The 25,475-nt window shown below is 42.6% G+C and overlaps 1 long non-coding RNA gene across 2 annotated transcripts in view; it reads left to right on the plus strand.

Moving 5' to 3' along the window:
- The window catches only part of LOC149463029 (uncharacterized), a 329,319-nt gene extending 304,138 nt beyond the window's left edge, over positions 1-25,181 (plus strand). The window contains exons 3-4 of one of the 2 annotated variants that reach the window (XR_016312526.1): positions 7,001-7,180; positions 24,836-25,181. This is a non-coding gene — a long non-coding RNA (uncharacterized LOC149463029). The remainder of the gene's footprint in view (positions 1-7,000; positions 7,181-24,835) is intronic. The other variant, XR_016312525.1, reaches the window with a different exon arrangement.
- Positions 25,182-25,475: the final 294 nt, after the last annotated feature.

Genomic DNA, 25,475 nt, shown 5'->3' on the forward strand with positions numbered 1-25,475 from the left:
TTATTATATAATGTATTTTCCCCGTTGAGTGCAGGCACAGTTTTTTTCAGCTGTGCTGTACAGTGATTTTTTTATTCAATTAAGCTGTGTATTAGCATTTCTTAGCCATTCTAATATTTGCCTCAGAAAGGCTGGTTTTGAATAAGATATGTTATGACACACATTAATCCATATTTACTGAACTCAATGCCTGAAATAATGCCTTAGTTGCTGCATTACCAACAATATATTAGTATATTTTACAGTTTTAGTCTTCTTAAAGTGCAACGGTAACATAGTGGGATACATTCATAGGGAAATACAATAAGATCATTAACAACTTGGCTCAGGGCGATGTGCTCTGCACCACTGTAATCTATTGCAAGGGGCTGCCCAGAGTTCCTGCTTTTCTAAGGGTGGAACATTGAGACAAAACCACCCCCTTGGGAACTTTAGGTCCTGCCTGGCCAAATCAGATTACAGCCCCATTATCATGCCCACACTCTTCTCCAACATCTGTCCCTTTGTTATTGCACAAGGGTTCTTGATCAAGAGAACTCTCCCCAGAAGCAATAACGAGAGTCCAAATTGGAATTATTTATTAACACGATAAACACTTCACTGTATATTTCCAAAACCATAACTCCCAACATCGACAGAGGCATCTGTTATTTTTGGTTGAGTCTCTGGCACAAACTCTTATAAAGTTCCAAACAACTAAGCTTTCTTGGACAGACCCACATCCAAACATTGCACAATGTTCCTCATACCTACTCTTCCCAATAAGACATGCCATGACTTTCTTATTCTCCAATAGGGAGAAGTGCAAGCGTTCAATTGCAAAGTAGGGCTCCCAGCCCCGATCCAGGCACATTCTCATGTTTTCTTCAATGAAGGCTCTAAACAAGAAGATGCTCCATTGCCCACCAAAAAGCCCAGTCAATCCACGCCCCACTGCTTATATACCCTGAGTGACTGGCAGGGGTTGGTTACCATGGTGAACCTTATATTGCACTAAACTCCAGCTGCCTTTTTTCCAGTTTAGGGTAGAGTAAGGAAGGGCTACCACCTTAGGACATATCTAGAAGATAAACAATTAGGAGCAAGCATGCTTTGCCCAATTAGGACAAAGTGTCAGTGCCAGAAAAACACAAAAATCTTCTCCCCTCACCCTGACCAACACCTACCTTGCCAGTACTTATATGATGTTCCTCCCTTTGAGTATTGTCATGGATGATATACAGAAAGAAGTGTCAAGGGAGCACTGGCAAGGTGAGTTGGGTAACTATGAGTAGTGTAGGGGAAGGACCTGTTCACAGACATTGTGACTTTGGTTTGTTTTGTATGTAACAAACACCTCTAATTTTACAGCAAATTCTTAAAACATCCTTGACATTTCTGCTAAATAGCTGGTGAGTGTGCTGGAGATTTTTTTTCTATTGTATTGTTCTTTGCAGGGCCAGTGCTAGACTATTTTTCACCCTAGGCAAGACCAGTTACTTGTGCCCTCCTCCCCCCCCCCCAAAAAAAAAAAATTGTAATAGAAAATAAATCAGGAAAACATGAAACTGCTACATTTCTTTTAATTTGCAAAAATAAGTGTCATAAGATCGCTCTGACAGATCCCAGGCTGGAATTTCCCAGGCAATAGAGGGAGATAAAATGTTGTGACAGCAGGCAGCCCAGCCCAAACACTCAGAGAGAACACCTGAACTGAGCGATCCCATACAGTGACTGATCCGACACAAAACACCACCACCAACACTGACTCAGATCAGCAGGCCCAGCAGGCACTAGAAGAGCAGGCTGTGGGATTGTGATAATGTCATCACTCACTGACACATTGCACATGTGATGGATGATCCGCCAGGTCACACTCACACATACACAAAACATCGGAGTCAGACATTACCTTCCTCTGCAGGTACAGTTCCACCTCCGCTGATGAATGGGAAGAGAGGTGTGGGGACTCCACAGTGATCAGCGGCCACCAGCTGGCTTGCAGTAAGGCACTGAGTCTGAGAGGAACACTGGAAGGAGCAGCAGCTCAGCTGCAACACTGGCCATAGACACCCGGCATCTTCATCTGTCCTTTCTTCCTCCCCCTCTGCCACTCCTCCCCTCAGCTGAAGGATCAATCATGACATGGCGGCATTCCACACAGAGAGTGCTGACCTCTGTTGTGCCCAGGTGCCCCTAGGTGGCAGTGTACCCTAGGCGGCTGCCTATTTTGCCTTGTGGAAGCACTACCCCTGGTTCTTTGTACTATTCAGTCCATTACACCTTACTTTTGCTAGGTATAAAATGATCTGAGCAGTAGCCATATTTAATTTGCTAGAGAAGAGTTAGAACTCTTTTAGGATTGCTTTGAGAACAGTTTCCGAATTCTACTTGAAATACAAAGTTTTCAGACTTGGCAATGAACCCTATTAAGGTCTGAGGGGGCAATCATTTTTTTCAGTTCTGGTCATTTGTAGGGCTAATAAGCAAGTTATTATCAAACGGTATGGAAAGCCATATGCCATACCTCCCAACGTTTTGCAATAGGAAAGAGGGACACCTATTAGCAAAAGTATTTAGGCATAGAAAACACCCCCTGCCACACCCCCTTAAAGGAGAATGATACAAAAAAAAATGATTTTTTAAACACACAAGTGTTTTTTTTTTTTAAACTACTATTATTTCTATTGTTTTTTTTTTCTAATTTATAAATGTTGAAATTTAGAAACTGGATGAATGGTTTAGCACTGTGAAACACTTTTTGAAAGATAAATAGTGCATTTTTATAAAAGTATATAGATCAGACCAAAATGATGAATAAATGAGAAGGAAAGAGGGACAAGAGGGAGTTTGTTCCAAATCAGGGACAGTCCCTCTAAATATCAGACAGTTCGGAGCTATGATAGTACAATGTTATACTGCAGGCCTGACCTCCCCTTCCCACCTATAACATTGTACTGTGATCAGAGATGTATACTATACCAGGCCTGACCTCTCCTCCCATCTATAACATTGTATTGTGATCAGAGATGTATACCATACCAGTCCTAGCCACCCCTTCCATATATAACATTGCTGGGTTGGATCCATCTGGGGATGCCGTAAAAAAAAGTTAAGGGGCTTAATTTCATCACTGTGTGTGAGTCACGGACTGTCACAGATGCAGTAATCCCTGTTCACTCAGTGAGCTTCTGTACCACCAATCTTGAGCTGGAAGTGATGTCCGACAGGCAGTGCAGAGGAGGTGTAGGAGTGAACAGGGGTTAAAGGGGCTTGAGTCTGGGCAGGGGAATATCTGCAGTTTTAATTAAACAGGAGGTAAAGATTGTGTGATTGGATCAAGGCTATAGATAGGTGGAGCTGCAGGGGGTTGGATGGTAGCTGTCCTGGGCAGGTCTTCAGTCGGAGGTCAGACGAGTTTGGGAAAACCTCCCACCCTCCTGCCTTGGTTTCTGTTGGTTTTGTTTCAGTTGGGAATTTTGGTCATTGTAGTTCGTTTTGTCATGCAGCCAGTGGGGTGTGCAGTGCACAAAAGTACAGGGTAGGGACCCACCTGAGGTATGGATCCCAGTTGTTGGGGTGGGTATCTGTGAGTTGTCTCCGAGTTGGTGTTTTTGCGGCTGAAGGCCTGATTAAGTGATACACAGGTACTTTCCTTCTTTTGATGCCTAATAGGACCTTGGGGCTCCATTGTTATACACTTTGGTATTAAGTTACTGTAATTATCTATGTTTCATCTGTTATTTATATTTGGTTAATAAAAGGCTGCTATGGGCATTTAGCTCCAATTTGTTGTGATGTGGTTATTCAATAGAAGATGGGTGGGGATATGGTCAGAGCAGCATAGAGACAATCCATATTGTGTACCCTAGTCATGAGCTGTTATTAGATTGTGATCAATAAACAGAACCTGTGACCCCTTATATCAGGTGTCCCTATCACAATCCCATTTTCCATCAGATGTCCCCAACAGAGTGCATACATGGATCAGTAAATGCACACCAGGGTTGCTAACCCCCAATTACTTTTTGGAGGGATAGATTAGATAGGATAGATAGATAGATAGATAGATAGATAGATAGATAGATAGATAGATAGATAGATACTGCAGAGGCGGACTGACCATTCAGGTGCTTGGGCACTGCCCAAGGGCCCAGGGTCAGTAGGGGGCCCCATGAGATGCCCCTGGTACCTTTCATAAGCTTTTTTGGGTGTGGCTTGAGTGTGGCCGAGGACACAGGGGCCCCATGATCCCCTATAGCCCGGGGGCCCCATGAGTTGTCAGTCTGCCCCTGAGATACCGTATATATCTATCCCAGAATCTGATCATTGAGTTAGGGTTTCATAATTGTGCAGAAAATGAATCACAGATTTAGAGTTTTCTTATAGGACCTGTGTCAAGGGTCTTTTGTTCACTTCGAGCGCACTTTGCATTCTTGCCTTTTACATTAGGGTGTGCACCGCCAAGCTCAAACACACTCCTCTCTCTCTCTCTCTCCTCTTCTCTCCTCTCTCTCTCTCTCTCTCTCTCTATATATATATATATATACAGTCATGGCCGAAATTGTTGGCACCCTTGATATTTTTCCTGAAAATCAAGTATTTCACACAAAAAAGGTATTGCATTAACACATGTTTTGCTATACACATGTTTATTCCCTTTGTATGTATTGGAACAAATATAAAACAGAGGCAGAAAAGCAAATATGACATAATGTCACACAAAACCCCAAAAATGGGCTGGACAAAAGTATTGGCACCCTTAACTTAATATTTGGTTGCACACCCTTTGGAAAACATAACTGAAATCAGTCGCTTCCTATAACCATCAATAAGCTTCTGACACCTCTCACCCGGAATTTTGGACCACTCTTCCTTTGCAAACAGCTCCAGGTCTCTCTTATTGGAAGGACACCTTTTCCCAACAGCAATTTTAAGATCTCTCCACAGGTGTTCAATGGGATTTAGATCTGGGCTCATTGCTGGCCACTTCAGAACTCTCCAGCGCTTCTTTGCCATCCATTTCTGAGTGCTTTTTGACGTATGTTTGGGGTCATTGTCCTGCTGGAAGACCCAGGATCTTGGACGCAAACCCAGCTTTCTGACACTGGGCCCTACAGTGCGACCCAAAATCCTTTGGTAATCCTCAGATTTCATGATGCCTTGCACACAGTCAAGGCACCCAGTGCCAGAGGCAGCAAAACAACCCCAAAACATCATTGAACCTCCACCATATTTTACCGTAGGTACTGTGTTTTGTTCTTTGTAGGCCTCATTCCGTTTTCGGTAAACAGTAGAATGATGTGCTTTACCGAAAAGCTCTATCTTGGTCTCATCTGTCCACAAGACGTTTTCCCAGAAGGCTTTTGGCTTACTCAAGTACATTTTGGCAAACTGTAGTCTTGCTTTTTTATGTCTCTGTGTCAGCAGTGGGGTCCTCCTGGGTCTCCTGCCATAGCGTTTCATTTCATTTAAATGTCGACGGATAGTTCGCGCTGACACTGATGCTCCCTGAGCCTGCAGGACAGCTTGAATGTCTTTGGAACATGTTTGGGGCTGCTTATCCACCATCCGGACTATTCTGCGTTGCAATCTTTCATCAATTTTCCTCATCCGTCCACGACCAGGGAGATTAGCTACAGTGCCATGGGTTGCAAACTTCTTGATAATGTTGCGCACTGTGGACAAAGGCAAATCTAGTTCTCTGGAGATGGACTTGTAACCTTGAGATTGTTGATATTTTGCCACAATTTTGGTTCTCAGGTCCTCAGACAGTTCTCGTCTCCTCTTTCTGTTGTCCATGCTTAGTGTGGCACAGACAGACACACAATGCAAAGGTTAAGTGAACGTCTCTCCTTTTTATCTGCTTTCAGGTGTGATTTCTATATTGCCCACACCTGTTACTTGCCCCAGGTGAGTTTACAGGAGCATCACATGCTTGTAACATTCTTATTTATCCGCAGTTGTGAAAGGGTGCCAATACTTTTGTCCAGCCCATTTTTGGAGGTTTGTGTGACATTATGTCGAATTTGCTTTCTTTCCTCCCTTTTTTTGTTTTGTCCCAATACACACAAAGGGAATAAACATGTGTATAGCAAAACATGTGTTAATGCAATACGTTTCGTGAGAAATACATGATTTCCTGGAGAAATATCAAGGGTGCCAACAATTTCGGCCATGACTGTATATATATAATATGTATATGTGGAGATCTTTCTGCCTGCAGATTCAGAGTACAGAGAAAAGCTGCCTTCCACACTTCTCTTATGGCAGAGCCACACAGAGTGATGATACTAGTACACCCGGGGGGTGCCCAGGAACACACCATGCGTACTCCTATGAACCATCTTGAAGAAGGTCAGCTGGTCCAATCATCAATTGGAAGGATAGGTGGTGTAGCAGGGAGAATGTTGATGTTGCGGAATATATATACTCTGAGGTTTGCAATATATTGTACTTTTGGTTTTGCTGAGCATATACTACCTCCTCAATGTTATACTATATACCGACATGTTAGAGTATAGAATATAGTATATAGTTTAACTCTGCACTACAATAACCCTACGCTGTGCAAACTTGAACAAGGGGCTAATTGAAGAATGTGCAACTTAAATGGATGTTTATGGGTTTTTTTTTGCTGGACCATAAGCCATTATTACTGTACACATTTTGGTGTATTACCCTTTTTTTGTCTTTTCTCAAATTTAATAAAAAATATTGAAAAAAAACAAGTCCAAACCCCTTCAGCCAGGTCCTTACTTTGTCTCAGGGGTGAGAATCATCATAGTTACTAAAAAGGAGCAAATTAACCTTAACTTTTCCTTACAAACATGGGACCAATCTCCTGACCGGGGTATCATGTGGGGGAAGGTTTGTAGGATTAGTGATGTGATCTTCCTACTGACTGTGATCCAGATTTTGATTTGTAGCTCTTGAAACCGCTTAAACATTATTGTAAGAAAACAATGTATGACATAAATCTTTAAACAGTTCATACAAAAAATGTATGCTTTGTTTTTAGCATCAGCCATGAATCATCTGTCAAGGTTGATAAACCGGCCACTACAGCGGAGCCACCGACCAGCCAGCAACAACAGCTGAGCAAAGAGTCGGTTTCCCATTTCTTGGATGAGTCTATCCATGATGGACTCCAGGACAAACTTATCATCAACACTGGAATGTTTGAAGAATATGCCAACAAGTAAGTATTTGTTGATTCCATTGAGACTCCCTGTTTCTGGGGAAAGGTTTTCATGCGCATTGCATGCTTTAGCAATATGAACGTGTGAAAACCCAGCAATTTTACTCAATTAAATGGGTCCACATATATTTTTTTATACCTACAGTTAGGTCCATATATATTTAGACACAGGTACAATTTAATTTTTTTCAGGTATTTACAAAAACACATTCAAGCTATAGGTATATAATGGATATGGGCCTAAAGTGCCACTCTCAGGTTGCAATTTGAGGTTATGTACATCCAAATTGGAGGAAGGGTTTAGAAATTACAGCTCTTAAGAGTAGCCATCCCTCCTTTTTCAAGGGACCAAAAGTAATTGGGCAATCAAAAGCTATTTCATGCCCAGGTGTGGGCTACTCCTTCTTTATTTCTTCATCAATTAAGCAGGCAAAAGGTCTGCAGTTGATTCAAAGTGTGGTATTTGCATTTGGAATCTATTGCTGTGAACCTACATCATGTGTTCAAAGGAGATGTCCATGCAAGTGAAACAGGCCATTGTAAAGCTTCAAAAATGAAACAAATTCATCAGAAAGATAGCAGCAACATTAGGAGCGGCCAAATCAACAGGTACATTCTGAGGAAAGACAAAGGCACTGGAGAGCTCAGCAACATAAAAAGGCATGGACGTCCACGGAAGACAACAGTGGTGGGTGACCACAGGATCCTCTCTATGGTAAATAAAAACCCATTCACAACATCCAGACAAGTGAAGGACACTCTCCAGGAGGTAGACATTTCATTGTTAAAGTCTACAATCAAGAGAAGACTTCATGAGAGCAAATACAAAGCCTGAAGAACAGAAAAGCCAGATTAGACATCTAAAAAAGCCAGACCAGTTCTGGAAAAGCATTTTCGGGATGGATGAAACTAAGATTAATCTGTACCAGAATGACGGGAAGAAAAAAGTGCAGAGAAGGCTTAGAACAGCTCATGATCCAAAGTATACAATGTCATCTGTAAAACATGGTGGAGGCAGTGTGATGGCATGGGCATGCATGGCTTCATGTGGCACTGGGTCATTGGTGTTTATTGATGATGTGACAGAAGACAGAAGCAGCCGGATGAATTCTGCAGTGTTTAGAGATATACTGTCAGCCTAGATTCGGCCAAATGCAGCAAAGTTGATTGGATGGCGCTTCACAGTACAGATGGATAATGATCCAAAACACACTGCAAAAGCAACCCAGAAGCTTTTGAAGGAAAAGCAGTGGAATATTCTGCAATGGCCGAGTCGATCACCTGACCTCAACCCAATTGAGCATGAATTTAATTTTGCTGAAGGCAAAACTAAATGCAGAAAGACCCACTAACAAAGAACAACTGAAAACAGCTGAAGTTAGAGCCTGACAAACCATCAGAAAGGAGGAAACCCAGTCTTTGGTAATGTCCATTCCAGACTTCAGGCAGTCAAGATTCTCAACAAAATATTAAAAATTAACATTTTATTTATGATTATATTCATTTGTCCAATTATATTTGAGCCCCTGAAAATGGAGGGATGGTGTATAAAACTGGTTGCAGTTCCTAAAATGTGTACTTGATATTTATGTTCAACCCCTTGAATTAAAGCCAAAAGTCTGCACATCAAATTCATTTGGATTATTTCATTTTAATTTATTCTGGTGGCATACAGGACCAAAAGAATGAAAATTGTGCCTTTGTTCAAATATATATTGACCTAACTGTATGTGTATATATATATATATATATATATATATATATATATGTTTCATCAAAATAACAATTGCTCTCTTATGTCTTCTGCAACCTGTACTCCATGTTTCTTTATAGATGTCTTCGGGAGAACAAAAGTAAGTCTGAGTTTCTGTTTCTTTATTGTTTTTAATGTGACTAAAGCTGGCCATACACCAGGTGATTTTCATCAGGAAACAAGCCGCACATTGGCTAAATGGTTAGCACTTCTGCCTGGCAGTACTAGGGTCTTTGGTTTAAATCCCAACCCCAGCACCACCCGCCTGGAGTTTGTATGTTTTCCCTGTGCTTGCATGGGTTTCCTCTGGGTACTCTGGTTTCCTCCCACGCTCCAAAGACATGCAGGTAGGTTAATAGGATCCTGCCCAAATTGTCCCTTGTGTGTGTATGTATGAATGTGAGTTAGGGACCTTTGATTGTACACCCCTTGAGGGTTAGGGACTAAAGTGAATGTAATATATACATATATGTATGTGTGTGTGTAAAGCGCTGTGTAAATTGACAGTGCTATATAAGAACCTGTAATAAATAACCAGCTGAAATTTGCTCAATGTGTGGCCCTGTCTCCATCCTCCCCCCTGACATGCATTGAACATTTTTGGACAAATGAAACTGCATTTGGATATTCTAAAGGCCATCACCAGCAGCTGTCAGAGTACACTAGGAGCAGCGGGATGGATGGAGGAGGCTATTACATTTCATTTTTTATTATACTTCAAAAGTACTCTAGTGAACTCCAAGTTTACATTTTATGTTGATTTTTGTTTACCTCAAGCAAACTTTGCATTCACAAGTCTATAGAAATACAAAAGCCGTATGAAGCAGGTCAAATAGAGGTCAGAAGGAGGGCAACTGCAGGTCATATACACCTGTCAATGAATTCTGAATAATTTCAGAATTCTCTTAAACTGATATTAGACTGATGCCATAGGCACAAGCCTAATGTCCATCTACACAAGCTCTTTGATACATTATTTGCCTTTTCTATTGGCCTAGTTCTTCCTGGTGGTACAATACCTTTATTGAACTGGTCCATGGTGGAATTGTCTCCTGCTCAGAGCAGAATATAGTCCTTTCTTGCTCATCTGTATGAAGTCTAGGCTGTTTAGACAGGCATTATCATCAACCCTTACCAACTAGATACTCAATTCACTGGATCTTCAACAAAATGGAGATGACCCAGGAAGTCAGGGAAATTCTGTTTTTACAAGACACCTTGTAAAAATGACAAGTATGTGCAGCGCTCTAATGATTGTGGAATATAATAAGAATGTTGAACAAATAAAGGATCAACATACAATGACAATTAAGTGACAAATGCCACCAAAAACAATGTAACAAACTAGCAAACGTGCAGGAATCAACATTTATCCATATAAACAGTCCTTCCAGGTGATAGTTGATACAGGAAATGTGTGGACAATGGAGGGGCTGAAGCGCACACAATCACCAGCAGCTCCTCGGTAAGGATGTGGGGAATCCCTCAGAAAACAAGCAGAAGTAACATAGCAGGTCGCCAGGTCAGCGTGAGTAACAATACTGGAACTTTATTCAAAGAGCACTTACATTTAAAACCTCCACGGTCAGCATCCTGAGTCAGAACAATGTGTAGAGACAGCTCTCTCCAGGGTGGTGGAGCCGATAGTAGCTGCAGGGCATAACGAGAGACCAGCTGGAGGTAGAAGTCCGCTGTGTCTCTCCGTGAGATTTGGAGGATTATAAATTGGATAGGACTTTCACCTGGGCTTCACATCACCATCGGTTGCGCAATATGAAGTCCCAAACTCACCCTCCGGTACCCCTTATGAGCATCCAACCTATTCTTTCCAAGTTGATGAATAAGAACTACATACCACCACGCAACACCTGCGTTTCAGGCAACAGGAGACACTTTCATACGCCCACTTCTGGACACAACCTAACTATAGACAAGACCAGAATATGTTTTCTAAAAAATCCAATAATATGATCTTCCATCAGTCTCACTCTAGATGTTTGCCTTCTTTTTCTGCCCCTGTTGTTCATTTAGACACCACTCTTACCCCTACATCAAATTCTCATAGTGTTCTAGTAATGATTCCCCCTAGTATTGATCATTGTGCCAGTTCTGTTCACACTAGCATTCAGGAGGGACCATGTAATCCTATCCTGAATGAGTCCCATCCTGATCCCATTTCTCTTACTGATAGGCTCACTCAGGAGGTCACCGCTCTTAGCAAGCTTGGTTCTTGCAAAGGACAGTCCTTAATAACATCTCCATGGCCTCAGGTCCACCTGTTTTCCATGATGGACCATCCACCTCAGGTTCATCTTTTTTAGGATCCACCCCACCCTGTCATACACAGGACAAGGTTGTAAAAAGAAAAATAAGAGAAGAGGCAGGCGAGGTAGGAAACACACGAAAAACACACCACATAGAGTCAGTACAGATACCTTAAAAATATTCAACCATTCCTCACATATACTTACATCTGATGAGACTTCTGTCCTCAAAAAAGGTTTGAACTTTGTCTCTACCAATCCCCCCCAATTCTTTTACTCTTTTTAGAGATTTAACTAAATTAATTTGCAAATTAACACTAAAATGATTCTATTACATTAGGAGTCTTAATTCCAATACCGCTGATCCATCTTCCCCTGAATCTGTTGAGGATAGAACATGGGATTTGGAAGATAAGATTGCACTGACTGCTCTAGAAGAACTCTTGGCTGACTAGATAGCCATTGATGAGTCCCATTATGCCAGGCAGACAAGGGAGGAGGCATTGTTATTCAGAACAAATCTGATTATGTGGGTGAGGCGGTCAGACTTAATTTTGAACAACACACCTACAAAAAACTTTCGGGTGATCCCCTTGTTACGTTTAAGATGGAACTTAAAACTCTTATTGACACTGCTTATCACAATAGGATTATTGATTTAGGTGACTTTAATTTCCTATATAGGAAGTTTTACAAACATCCCTATTTTTTTCATCTACCCAAGGTGCACAAGAATCCTATCTGCCCTCCTGGCAGATCCATCATTGCAGCCATGGAGAACCTGACCAGTGGCTTGTCCCAGCGCTTGGATTTTTTCTTGCAACCCATTGTCTAGGCTCTCTCATAGTATGTATTTGCGTGATTAATTACATCTTCTAGACACCTTATCTCACTATACATAGGAGTCGTATTTCTGGTTATCACTTGATGTTTGTTCACTATACACTTTTAACCCCCATGAGGCTGCCCTCACAGCTGTCTGACATTTTTTGGCCAAATAACCCCTCCTCCACCACAAACAGGCTCATTTGACATTGGATAGAGTCAAATTCTGTTTGGAGCACAATTATTTCAAGTTTCAGGAAGGCTATTATCTCAAGGTGCATGGTACCTCCATAGGTGCGTCCTTTGCACCATGTTATGCCAACCTAACCATGGGTTGGTGGGAGGAGACATGCATCTGGAGAAGTAACCCCTATGCTGAACATGTCATCTACTATGGTAGATATATAGATGACATTATAGTCATCTTCTGGAATTGTCCTCCATCTTCCATTGCACCCTTCATCCATTACTGTAACAGCAATCAGTTGGGTCTTTCCTTTACTCATGGTAGCAGTCCCGAGTCCCTGGTCTTTTTGAACCTGGAACTGTCACATCTGGAGGGACGAATTGTGTCCAAAACCCATTTTAAACCTTCTGCGGGCAATTTGTATTTACACTTCAATAGCTGTCACCATCCCAAATGGATTGAAAATATCCCCAAATGCCAGTTCTGCAGATTGAGCAAGAACTGTACCCAGGACTGTGACTACATGGAACAATGGTTAGTTTTAACGGACAAGCTATTGGACAAAGGATATGACCCTGGCCTGGTTACCAGGGCATATCAGGAGTGCCGATTTTCATCTTCCAAGAATAAACACATGTGCACTGAGAATTTTTGAGATGTTAAATTCATTACTCAGTACCACTATAAACATAGGCAAATGGAGAATATTTTGAAACGACATTGGGGCATTTTGCGCTAAGACCCAAAATTAGGCCCAGTACTGGCTGATAAACCTAGGATCATCTATAGGAAAGCACATAGTGTAAAGAACATAGTTGTTCCCAGCAGAGTTGCTTTATCTGCACCTCACTCAGCCCATGCCTTGGCCACTTATTGTCATCTTACTGGTATGTACCAATGTAGACAGCTGAGGTGTAAAATGTATAAGTTTATTACACACCGGCAGAAACATTTCTTCGATTTGGGAGGGAAGCAATACATCATCAAAGGCTTCTTTACCTGCTCCACTGTTTATGTTGTTTACTGCCTGCTTGCCCCTGTGGACTCCTTCATGTGGGCCATACAATTCTTACAGCAAGAGCACGTTTTGGAGAACAAAGGAGGCTCAGAGAAGATGACAGTCTAGACCATAGTGTTCCACAACACTTTCTCACCCAGCACAACAAATTTACAGATGAAGGTTTGGGTCCTTTTTTTGGTGTATATACAGGTGAAACTCGAAAAATTAGAATATCATGCAAAAGTTCATTTATTTCAGTAATGCAATTTAAAAGGTGAAACTTATATATGAGATAGACTCATTTCATGCAAAGCAAGATAGTTCAAGCAGTGATTTGTCATAATTGTGAGGCGTACAGAAGAATCCTCATTGCATTTAAAGGGACATTGACTAACCCGATCATAGAGCTCTTTCTATCTCAGCTTTAAGCCTTGCCATCAGATTCTGAGGGCCCAACATGAGCTAGTTCTACTGTTTGCTAGCTTCCATTGCTCACTGGGGTTGACAACATTTAGGTTGAAGGTACTGGCCTAACTTCTGGAAAGCAGGCCTGCTAATAATGATTGAGATTCTGCTGTATGTGTTGTTTCTTTGCTTAGAGTTGCTAATATTAATAATTGCCATTCTATGTACTAATACCATTTTGTACTGTCTAACCAAGCTTACATTGAAATTTAATAAAAATCTCATATCAGTTTGCTCTAACGTATGTCTACTTTCTGGTGGTAATTTACTCTGGTCAAAAGAGTCCCACGGTGTCAGCAGTGGTTGAGCTTTCAGAAAGGGGTCCAGAACCACAGGGAACCCAAAAATAACTCAGCAACTCCTAAGGGGGTAGTGCTACCCACACAAATGAGGTGTATGGAGCAATATTCCCCACTGTTGACTCTGCAGTCAGAATACACTGACCAGAGCTGCAGCCTGTTGGTTGCAGTTGCTGATCAAACGAAAATTTTGAAACAGTCCTGTTCATGAGGAGTCGATCATTATATCAACTTCTCTCGAATGGGAACAGCCGTAGATGGCTAGGAATTCAGGCGGTCCCTACTGAACCAGCCAAATTTGGTCCATCTATGGTCAGCTTAAGCGTTAACAGTACAACATAGGAATGCAGGACTCACATACAGAAGGTTGCATGAGGCATGCTTTTTTAAATGTTGTTCCAAAAGGAATTTCCTAGGGTAAAGTTATCCCAGCAGAGAGCACTGTCTTAACTCTTTGCGGAGCGTTTCTCAGTGCTACAGCGCATTTGGCTTGTAGTCTACATAAACCCAACTGTAGGCCTACAAACCCCTCAGTCTATAGTGACCACAAAAGGGGAACACCATTACTAAACTTCAATGGATGGTTTCCATATCATGGTATAACATTATTGTTAACATCAAATATCTAACAAACAATATTACAATAGACATACATTTTTAAATCCATATAAATCCTCAGTGTGGCACTGCATAAATTAGCCCCACTGTGACCAGAGCAAACAATGACGTATGTATTTAATAAGACAAATATGTTAGATTTGCTCCCTGGTACCTTCTGTTACATTTCAGATAGTAATGATGCTAATACCATCAGATTTAATGCCATCATAGAATCCTGCATATTAGTCTTTCCGTGTTCCCTTTACTTGGTCTGTTTTACTTGCACAATCAAGTTATAACATTTAGGTTAAAAACAGAGGTTTTTTTGCATTTGCAAATACATGTAAAAGAAACCTGACTGCAATGCTGCATAAATCAGTCCCACTGTGAACAGAGCAAACAATGACGTATGTTTTTAATAAGATAAACATGCCAGATTTTTCTCCCCTGTACCTTCTGTTAAATTTCAGATAATAATGAGGCTAATTCCATTAGATTCAATGCCATCATAGAGCCCTGCACATTGTATTAGTCTTTCTGCGTCCTCTCTACCTGTTCTGTGTAACTTGCACAATCCTTCCATTGCAAGTTTTTCACATCAGACACAACATAAGAAAAACATTTGCTTTGAAAGTTCCCATTGTTTGGAAATACCATCCACCTTCTAAGTATTTTCTGCATTAGACAAAATGTGGTATAAACAAAAGACAGACATTCATGCAATTAGTTCCCAATCCAGCCGTATTTGTGGCGGAAAATGCATGCTAAGGGAATTCTCGTGAATGGTGACTGGAAAAGTATCTCTTCCAATTTAAATTCTTTACAAATTCAGCATTTTAACCCCAGCTTTTCCTCTCAATGTTCAATAGTAATTTATAGATGCTATTGTTTCATGAAACATGTTTGATGTTTCATGTTTCATAAAACAATACTCCATTTAGGGTATAGCAACAGATTCACTCTAAAGTCCAACTCTGGGCACAACTCCGGACACAACCTACACTGCAAGGGTAGATTCTTATATAAAGGCTCAAGCAGGGTCCCTCCATTGGTGAGATCCGCCCCTCACAACCTTCTCTAAAATCCACTCACAGGCGCAGTCGCATGCGCATGCTCACTACGAACAATGCAGGGTTAATAGCCCTGTATTGTACGTGATGATACCAAGGGACCACCCACAGACCGGAGCTTTGGGGAGAGGAGGAAAATGATGGAGTGGGGAGTCAGGTAAGTAATTACACCTGTTCCTCTATCCCCTAGACCAAGGGCTTCCAAACTTTACTCTTTATTGTCCTTCATACTTTAGGGGTTTGGGACTATGGCCAGTTGGAGTACAAAATGCCTCTGCATTAGTGGGAGTAGACAATGTCCCAGACTTGGTGGTCAGTGGAAGTAAAAAAATTACAAAGCACCTGTGGTTAGTAGGATGAGGAATAGTGCCCCATCTTTGATGTCAGTGGGAGAAATGATGCCCCATCATTGGTGTCAGTGGAAGGAATAATAGCCCATTGTTGGTGCCAGTGAAAGGAATAGGACCCCCTTGTTGGTGTCAGTGGAAGAAATGGTGCCCCATTGTTGGTGTCAGTGGAAGGAATAATAGCCCATTGTTGGTGTAAGTGGAAGGTATAGTGCTGTCAGGGAACTATTCAGAACAAGCATGAGCATGTGCTGAGAAGACAGCAAAGCAAAAATGTGCATGTGCTGAGGAAAAGACCTGATAAAATATAGTTGCCAATAGCATACATGGCTGTGCTTGTTTGCACAGAAATGCACGCATGCGCACGAATGCACATTCATGCACACCTGCTGCCAAAACTGGTACCAAACACCCCATATAAGGACAATGGCTGCACTTAGTGTTTGCTGTATGATCTTCAGATACCATTACTCCTTGCTCCTGTGTTTCCTGTATTCCTTAGACCTGCTGTTACTGACCCAGCTTGCCTCTGGACCTTCCTGCTGTCTGACTCCTGGTTTTGACCCTGGCTTACTCTAAAGGACTCTAAAACTTGCTTGTGGCTGCTGCCTTGGTCCTGCTGCATCTCCAAGGGCAACAGAGGTCCTGCCCTCAATCCTGACAGACCAGCTCACAGCTATATGGTGGACTCAGTTGCAAGCAAGCTCCAGCAGAGCTACTTAAAAGGCACCCGTGCTTCTTTGAGCCTTGCACTCCCTGTTCTCTCCTCCAGGGGTTCTCGGTGCTCAGTCGCAAGGGAAGCCCTCTCGTTGGGCTCAGACCAGGTATGTGACAAGTACCCCATTGTTGTTGTCAGTAGAAGAAGTAGTGACCCGTCGTTGGTGTCAGTGGTAGGAATAGTGTCCCATTGTTGTTGACAGTTGAAGGAATAGTGCCTTGCATCAGTGGGAGAAACAGTGCCCCAAGGCATGATGAAGAAAATCAAAGGGCCACATCTGTCCCATGGGCTGTAGTTTGGAGACCACTGGCCTAGACATAAAGAGTATTTAAGTCTTGCAATGTGGAAGCACTAAGCAAGGTTAGATTGTTTCTAATTCCTTGTGTTGGACTTTAAAGCCCAGTTGAACCCTCGGTTTTTGATTAATTAAGCAGCGAGGGTTTAAATACCCTAGGTTGGCAGCATGCTGGAGAGTCAGACTGCTGCTCTCGCACATGACACAGCAGCCCATGTCTTAAGCAGTCCAACACCCACCATCCCCTGCTCACTGCTGCAATTGACAGTGCTCTAGGTCCTTGAGTAGCCATTTGTCAAGTGCTCGCTCAGACATGTGTGAAGCAGGGAAGTGAACCCCATGCTCTCCATACCTGGAACTTGCTCCCAGAAACTAAACAGAATGGGCAGCTAAGGGGCAGTTTAGGTTGATTCAAACCCCAACTGAGTTACATTTAACTGATGAAGTACCATTAAATCCAATTTCTTTTCTGATCATAAAGATGCTGGTGGAGGCACTTGCATTGTGTACTGCTTCTTTTAATGCTTCTGAATCGCTGTCCTGTCACATCACCCATTCCCCCAAGCCTTCATTTCCTCTGTAAGTGTGATTCCTTGGATAGTGGGAACCTATGGAGCCCTACTGGAGCTACACTTACAGTATGTGCATGCTCACTGGATATCTGTTACCAATGCATGAGCTGATTGTGCACGGGAAACCCAGAGCAATATTATTATTATTATTATACAGTATTTATAAAGCGCCAATAGTTCGCTCAGCGCTGTACATTACAAAGGGGGACAGAACATGTGACAGAACAATACCAATACAATGCAAAACATGAGGGGATCGAGGGCCCTGCTCTTTCGAGCTTACAATCTAGGAGGGAGGGGATGGTGGCACAGGAGGAGATAGCTGTGGGGGATGGAGTGGTAGGAAGAGTGGAGGAGGTCGGCAAGTTAGCAGGGGGTGGGGTAGGCTTCCCTGAAGAGATGGGTTTTCAGGGTGCGCCTAAAGAAGAGGAGAGGAGAGTAGGTGATAATCTGATGGGTTGGGGCAGGGAGTTCCAGAGGATGGGTGACACCCTGGAGAAGTCCTGGAGGCGGGCATGGGAGGAGGAGACCAGGGAACTAGAGAGAAGGAGGTCTTGTGAGGAGAGGAGTGTGCGTGTTGAGCGGTACTTGGATATTAGGTCAGTGATGTAGTTTGGGGCAGTATGGTGGACAGCTTTGTACGTCAGTGTTAGGATTTTGAATTTGATCCGTTGCGCAATCGGAAGCCAGTGGAGGGATTGGCAGAGGGGGGTGGCGGAAACGGAGCGGTTGGAAAGGTGGATGAGTCTGGCAGCCGTATTCAGGATCGACTGAAGCGGGGATAGCCAGCAGCGAGGCAGGCCAGTGAGGAGGGAGTTGCAGTAGTCAAGTCGTGATATGATGAGGGAGTGGATGAGCTGTTTAGTGGTTGCTGGAATTAGGAACGCGTGTATTTTGGCGATGTTGCGGAGGTGGAGTCTGCACGAGTTTGTTAAAGATTGGACTTGGGGCTGGAAGGATAGGTTGGAGTCCAGAATGACACCAAGTACTCTGGCCTGCGGGGCGGGTTAGATGGTGGCGTTGTTGGATGTGATGGAGAAGTCAATGGGGGGTGGTGTTCGGGCTGGGGGGAAGACGAGAAACTCGGTTTTGGAGAGGTTCAGTTTAAGGAAGTGGAGCAACATCCAGTCTGATATGTCGCTCAGTAGGTGTGTGATTCCGGCAGAGACCGAGGGGGTAAGGTGGGGGGTTGAGAGATAGATTTGTGTGTCATCGGTATAGAGGTGGTAGTTGAAGCCGTGAGAGTGTATGAGTTGGCCAAGGGAGGAGGTGTAGATGGAGAAGAGAAGGGGCCCAAGGACAGAGCCTTGAGGGACCCCAACAGAGAGGGGGAGTGAGGGGGAGGTGGTAGCATTATAGGTAACGCTGAAAGAGCGTTGTGACAGGTAGGATGAGAGCCAGGAGAGAGCAAAATCTCTGAGGCCGAGGGAGTGTAGTTTTTTGAGGAGGAGGGGGTGGTCGACTGTGTCAAAGGCCGCAGAGAGGTCAAGGATGATAATATCATAGTGACAGCGCCTATGCCATTTGACACTAGGAATGATAAGACATTTAATCCCAATGTTGGTACACAAAAGACCTTTTTTACATTCAGAGTATGCACTCCCCTCCGGAAGCTCATGGAAGCCGCACAGAGAAGGATGAAGTATGCTCCAAATAAATAAAGAGAATGTGAGTCTTTTGAGGCATTGTGGTAAATAATTATTGTCTACTTGTAATTTCTCAAGAGGCATGTAACTGAAATAAAAATGCTTAGACTTTACTTAAAGCCCTGCGTATAATAAACAGTTGGGATGTTTTTTCCCCGCGCAATACTGTTTTCCACTATTTAAAGGCTAAGTTCACCTTTAATGAAAAAAATAATAAATGCACATATTTTTTCAGGAGAAAATGTACGCTTATTAATTTTTCCCACAGAATCTTGCAAAGTATTGCACCTGCAATCTGTGGATCATGGGTACAATGTCAGGCTTCTGGAAGGATGTTGGAGCATATTACATGTTACGCCATAAGTACGGGATGTTCCTAAAAATTCAATTACCCCTTAAAAGCTTTTTTGAAGAAAAAAATTAGCATTTATTATTTTTTCCTGCAGGAGACCGAAAAGCATTGCACCCATGCTCAACAGATTGCATTCGCAATGTGGGTTTATGCAGACATGTTATCCAACTTTCAGTCCATACCTCTCTATGGGCTGTCTGTTTGAAAGCCAGAGGACATTGGAAGTCAGTGAACTATGAGAGTGCTCATCAGAGCCCCTGCAGCCCATTGCCACTAGAAGTCCATCTGCCATGGTAGCAGATGGTGCTTGTAGCTTATTCATTCACAGGAATCTGTGAATGAATTACATGATTGTGTGGGCAGAGCTATGCTGTTTTTAAAAATTTAAAGCGGGTGCATGGAAAAGATCCCTTGCCTGCTTTTGTTGGGAGAAGAGGATTTGGGTGAGAGGGGGTAGGAGCTGGAACATGATGTTACATGTTCCACCATAAACACGGGCGGAGCATATAACAGGTTCCAAAGGTGAACTTATCCTTGAAATCTTTTTTTGAATCCCCTCTCCTTTGAGCTTCATTCAGTCACTTACTGCCTATACGCACTAGCCCCAGCGTAGCAAACACATATTTGCTCTAGACCATCTTCTTAATAACGACAATGGCGGACTATGCTCATGCAATGTGTTTTGGCATGCCTACATGTGACAAAGTGACAACTTGGGATCATAATTGGGAGACAGTTGTCATCCCATAACAGAAAGCATCTACAGTAAAAGGTAATTTATGGCAGGAACAACATGCATTCTTTTAAAAAAAGCTACATATTTTAAAACATTGAAAACAACTTTTGAAATTACATTAAAGCGGAGTTCCACTCACCCTGTCAAAAAATAAAAGTCAGCAGCTACAAAAACTGTAGCTGCTGATGTTTAAAAAACAGCCACTTACCTGTCCCTCGGTCCTGTGGTGTGTCCCCCGCAGCCCGTTTCACCGGCCGTCCTGTATTCCAGGAGGCCGGCATCTTCAGTGTGGGGACCCAGCTGTGATAGCTTGCGGCTTCACAGCCGGGTACCCACTGCGCATGCGCGAGTAGCTCTGCACTTCATGAATGGTCCTGTAGTCTTCTGGGACATGTCACGTGTCCCAAAAGACTACAGAGAGGGAGGGAGGACACCTTCCGTTGGCGATCGGACCAGAAGTGGGAGCGGGTACCTGTCAAATTCGGCTACCCACTCCTCCCCCGTCCAATGCTTAATGGGGAGTGGGGGAGCAGTCCTTAAAGCGGAACTTTCCCTTTTGGGTGGAGCTCCGCTTTAACATGTCACAGCTTATTTGAGATACTGAGTTTAGATCTACTTTAAAGACATTGTACATTTTCAAATATTTTTGTTGTTTGCTGACACCCCTCCAAATCATTGAATTCAGGTGTTCCAATCACTTCCAGGTGTAAAAAATCAAGCGCCTAGGCATGCAGACTGCTTCTACAAACATTTGTGAAAGAATGGATCGCTCTCAGGAGCTCAGTAAATTCAAGCGTGGTACCGTGATAGGTTGTCATCTGTGCAATAAGTCCATCCATGACATTTCCTGGCTACTAAATATTCCACAGTCAACTGTTAGTGGTATTATAACAAAGTGGAAGCAACTGGGAACAACAGCAACTCAGCCACCAAGTGGTAGGCCACATAAAATGACAGAGAAGGGTCAGCGCATGCTGAAGCGCACAGTGCGCAGAAGTCGCCAACTGTCTGCAAAGTCAATAGCTAAAGACCTCAAAACTTTGTGTGACCTTCAGATTAGCACAACAACAGTGTGTAGAGAACGTCATGGAATGGGTTTCCATGACAAAGCAGCTGCATCCAAGCCTTACATCACCGAGTGGTGTAAAGCACACTGCTACTGGACTCTAGAGCAGTGGAGACGTGTTCCTGGGGTGCAGAATTATGCTTCTCTGTCTAGCAATCCAATGGATGTGTTTGGGTTTGGCCATTGCCAAGAGAACGATACTTGCCTGACTACATTGTCACAAATGTAAAGTTTGGTGGAGGGGGGATTATGGTGTGGGGTTGGGCTTGGCCCCTTATTTCCAGGGAAGAGAACTCTTAAGGCATCAGCATACCAAGACATTTCGGACAATTTTATGCTCCCAACTTTGAGTGAGAGGCAGTTGTGTGGACGTAAATGCCTTGTTGATGTCAGAGGTCAGAGGAGAATGGGCAGACAATAGAAAGACAATAGTAACTCATGTCAATATGGACCAAAATCTCTGAGGAATGTTTCCAACACCTTGTTGAATCTATGCCAAAAAGAATTAAAACAGTTCTGAAGGCAAAAAGAGGGTCCAACCCAGGACTAGCAAGGTGTACCTAATAAAGTAGCCTGTGTAGTGTCCCATGCTCTTCCCCTTTAAAGGGTCTGTCAGGTTAGGAGTGCTGTTTTTTCTCTCCAGTGCCCAGATGCCTGTTTAATCTATCTCCATCTTCAGCAATCCTTAGGTTGTTTTTCATGTAAGGCTCAAAAATGAAAAAGGCTATCTAGTGCTCTACAGTTGTAAGAAAAAGTATGTGAACCGCTTGACCATGACCTTAAGAGAGCGATTCACACCAGACATCCCAAGAATATTGCTACACTGAAACAGTTTTGTGAAGAGGAGTGGTCCAAAATGACTCCAGATCGTTGTGCAGGTCTGATCTGCAACTACAGGAAATGTTTGGTTGAGGTTATTGCTGCCAAAGGAGGGTCAACCAGTTATTAAGTCCAAAGGTTCACATACTTTTTCCTCCCTGCACTGTGAATGTTTACATGTTATGTGCAATTAAACCATGGAAACATCTAATGTTTGTGTAGTATTATGTTCAGCAGACTGTGTTCTTCTATTGTTGTGACTTAGATGACGTTCAGAGCACATTTTATGCCCAATTCATGCAAAACTCCACGTAATCCCAAGGGGTTCACATACTTTTTCTTGCAACTGTACATATAATCACTAATATTTCTGTATTTAAAAAAAACACATTCTATAAACTCAGCTTAAAATGTGCACATATCCCAGTGCATAACAGTCTACATGCATTTCAATAGGAAAAACCTTTCTCAAGATGGCAAACTGTGTACTTACGGTTAGCGGTGTGACATCACAGGCACCTCCCCACGCGTTACATCACCAGATCACGTGACTTCATAAGTCATAAGTTTAGAGTTTTGGAGTGTTGGTGAAGGGATATGCATTTAATGTGAAGGAATGTCACAGAGATACATCTATAAGAACTGAAGACATTTGTTGAAGCACTGTATGCCACAGAGTTTTATGTTTAAATTGGATGAAGTTATTTAAAGAATATGGACACCGTGGACTGTTTTTTCTGTATTCTTTTACCATTTGTAGCAGTGGTTGATTTACCACAACATAATTTTATGGTATGATATTTATGTGTTAGTACTGCACAGTCCTGGTTTGATATAAGCAATGTTTTCTGTCCTCAGCAGCAGGCATCCTAAGTTGCCCTCTCATGCCTTAACCATGCTGCCCCTCTACCCTGATCCACTGCTTCAGTTGTAAGAACAGTCTGGCAATTCCTAATATGGAGACTGTGTGACATTCCCATCTGCTTTCCACAATTCTGGGAGTTTGAGTGGCCAATAAGAATGCTCATTCTGATGCAAACTTCAACTTTGAGAAGGTCAGTAGAGGATTTTTAGGGCCTGCCCATGTTTATATCAGGAAAGGTTTATTTTAAAGCCCAATTCCTGCCTTTTTTGATTGGAGAAAGTGGGGAAAGGCCAATGTCAGAGTTTAGCTGCGGTTAGCATCTCTGATAAGGAGATTTACCCTCCTTCCTGTCTCTGTGACTACACAGGAATTAAGACAAATTTCTCCAATGCAGACAGCAATTAAATCCCAACAGAGGCTCTGAGCTTCCCCCAATCCATTGTCTATTGCAGATAGCGTGGGGGAATTCTCTTTTTGTTTAACTTTAATTGCTGTATTCTGGAGGATTTTCATTTCCTTTTTTTCTGTCCGACACCCACCGCCAATATAGGCAGTAAGGGGAAGTCTCCCCATTGGAAAAAAAAAGTTGGTTGCGTTTGTGACAGGTTTATTTTAAAGCTTCTTTTCAGTCATACTCTCACCACCCCCAACCCTTTTCCTGCACTGCCCTCTTATTAATCACTGCTGTATGCACAAAAAAATAATAACCTAATGGCCCGAATATGTACCGTAATTTAATTCATTATCCAGGTCCCCAATCTTCCCTGTGCCTACAACAGAATGGGAGGGTCCTTGATATTACCTGGATTATGTAGACACTTAACATTGGCTTTCCAGCAGTGGGGTCTTTTCAGGCCCCAGAACTGAAACGGCATGATGACGTCACAACAGTTGCTGTGCGTACAGAATGTAGTCCTGGATCGTTGGTCTTCACGCCTGAAAAAACTGCCCACAAAGGACACATGAGGTGACAGAGTGAGCAAAAAATGGGGGTTAAAGGAGGGTTTTGTAAATGAATTTGGGGAGGGGGCAATATTGCTGAGATATAGGCTTTAATCTACACTCATGTGCCCATTGTTACTTGTCTCTACATTCTTACTAGTACTGCTAATATAGATATTTGCCTTCTTGTGTGGGTACAGCAGCTTCAGCAGTGAAAGGGTTCCTGAGCTGATGTGTAACACTGGGAAATACTCCAATATAGGAAGCTCATTACTATGACATTCCTGAATGCTGGTTGCCTTTGGGTTTGATGATGATAAATTGACTGGTCGGATCTGCATAGACCCTGTGTGTCTTAGTTACACTGTGTGCTGGCCACATAAATGGTGAGTCTTACAATTAGGCTTGCGCAGATTTATTATACAAACCCACAGCAGTCTTTAGAAATATCCGATTAGCTCTGCAAATCCCATGTGAAGATCGGTAAAGCAGGTTCATTACACGGCAGCGACCAATGTAATGCATTTCTCAGAAAGTGGTTATATGGATGTTCGCTAAGAGAACAGGCTGGTGTCTGTAAGAAACAGATGTTGTGTAAATACTGAAGGAAAGCATATTTTCTGTGCTGCCCAAAAGCATCCAGACACATTCCAGATGTTGTTTTATAACCTGCGCTAGAAAAATGGCAGCTGGTGCCTGACGGTTGCCATAGACAACACAGACACTTTACGTTGGTTAATGCCCAAATGTATAGACAATGAATGTTAAATTCTATGAAGCGCATGGAACATAAATAGCAATATAAAGCAATTTTTCTCTTTTCCTCTCTGAAAGCAGGAGACCTCTATTATCGACCCACTGCTGATGACTGTCAGGATTGTCCTGCTTGGTCGACCTGCCTCCTGCCGATCAGCTGCTTTATCAACTTTCTTTGAAACATGACTGGGGTTCCAAGGAAGGACCCTGCCTGCATGACACAGCCCGCTGACAAAACAATGGGTTTTCAAATGATTGACAGGGTTCTGTGTGGGGCATCTCTGCCAGCAAGTGTTAAAAAATGGAAAATCTATTTAAAAATGAGAGAAAGCCATTTGAATTTCTCTTGTAAGGAAATGTGAAGTGGGTTTATATATATTTGATTTATTGAGAACAGGGGGAATAAAAAAAATTAAAAAATATGTATTTAGTCAGTTATATATGAAATAAAATGTTTTATGAATATTGTAAAGTCTTCTAACCCGTTAGTAGGTGGTGCTTTTGGCTCCTTTTCACATTTTAAACTGCCTTCTTTCCTCATTTATTGTTACAGTCTTGTTGTTCACAGAGGTCAATAGCTCAATTTATAATTTACACACTTGTGATGGACTGCCTGGCACCCCGCCTGGGTGATTCCATCAAAGAACTGCTTCCTCGCCACTGGGACACAGGGTTAAGGTATTATAGTTGGACATTGCACCCAAGGACTAGATGACAC

The sequence above is a fragment of the Staurois parvus genome, unplaced genomic scaffold (assembly GCF_062004578.1).
Source record: "Staurois parvus isolate SC_StPar_1 unplaced genomic scaffold, SC_StPar_1.0 ptg000162l, whole genome shotgun sequence".
Lineage (NCBI taxonomy): Eukaryota > Metazoa > Chordata > Amphibia > Anura > Ranidae > Staurois > Staurois parvus.